General features: G+C 40.2%; 1 protein-coding gene across 5 annotated transcripts in view; it reads left to right on the forward strand.

The window, feature by feature from the left end:
* Positions 1 to 1,202, forward strand: part of LOC106880251 (uncharacterized) — a 65,980-nt gene that overhangs the window by 27,273 nt on the left and 37,505 nt on the right. For 4 of the 5 annotated variants that reach the window (XM_052976309.1, XM_052976312.1, XM_052976310.1 and 1 more), the window contains one exon: positions 601 to 649. The exons of the other annotated variant lie outside the window; for it this stretch is intronic. The gene's annotated coding sequence lies outside the window, so the exon portion shown is untranslated. The remainder of the gene's footprint in view (positions 1 to 600; positions 650 to 1,202) is intronic. 5 annotated transcript variants of the gene reach the window in all.

Genomic DNA, 1,202 nt, shown 5'->3' on the forward strand with positions numbered 1-1,202 from the left:
ATAGAATAAGTACCAGGTTTAAAAGGAAAATAAGCAGCGAGATAGATTAGTTCGATTAAAATTTCTCAAAGCGGTGCCCCAGCATGGCCACCGTCCAATGACTGAAACAACGAAAAGATAAAAGATATTAAACCATATCTCTAAATTATTAACCCCCCCCCCCAAACCAAAAACAACTTTATCAACAACACCACCAGCAACAGCAGCACCAGCATTAGCAGCAGTAGCAGAAGTAACAATAATCCAAAACTGAAGCCGAAATTCTGATTAGTAGAATAGTGAAAGGCAGCGAGATGGTAGAAACGTTAGCACGCCAGACGAAATGCTTAGTGGTATTTCGTCTGTCTTTACGTTCTGAATTCAATTTCCGCCGGGTTTGATAAATTAAGTACCAGTCGCGTACTAGAGTCGATCTAATTGACTGGCCCCCTCCCCCAAAATTTCGGCCTAGAGTTGAAAAGTTTATTAGAATAGTGATATCGATATTGTTTTGTTGCTATTTGCCCTGGAAAGACACCTAACGAATCTCTTGCAGCAGTCAGAATATTACTGATTTTTAATTCATGTAATTTCTTTATATTTATTTATTTATGCTCATAGATTCAGGCTTTGGAACTGCCCGTTTATCGTGGAGTAGAAAAAAAACAAGGTATTGCTTTTGAGCATTCTCTATAACTTTTGTTTTGTAAGCTTCCGTTTACTTCTCTAGCAATACGGCTTCATGAATTGGAATAGCTGTAACAGCTGCTGAAAGCAATGGCAGTAGGGGCTTCCCCGGTACCAAGACTTTCAGAAAATAATAGGTGACACGTGAAAATTAAAACACAGATTATTGAGAGACAGAAAAAATTATTGATACCAATAGTATAGCAAACAGATTTAGTTATAACAAAAACGTAGCTATTAACACTCCGGGTATATACACTGACGCGCAGTGTTGTTGTTGTTGGCACTCCGTCGCTTACGACGTCGATGGTTCCAGTTGATCCGATCAACGGAACTGCCTGTTCGTGAAATTAACGTGCAAGTGGCTGAGCACTCCACAGACACGTGTACCCTTAACGTAGTTCTCGGGGATATTCAGCGTGACACAGTGTGACAAGGCTGGCCCTTTGAAATACAAGTACAACAGAAACAGGAAGTAAGAGTGAGAGAAAGCTGTGGTGAAAGAGTACAGCAGGGTTCGCCACCATATATATATA

This window comes from Octopus bimaculoides, chromosome 24 (assembly GCF_001194135.2).
Source record: "Octopus bimaculoides isolate UCB-OBI-ISO-001 chromosome 24, ASM119413v2, whole genome shotgun sequence".
In the NCBI taxonomy this organism is placed as follows: domain Eukaryota; kingdom Metazoa; phylum Mollusca; class Cephalopoda; order Octopoda; family Octopodidae; genus Octopus; species Octopus bimaculoides.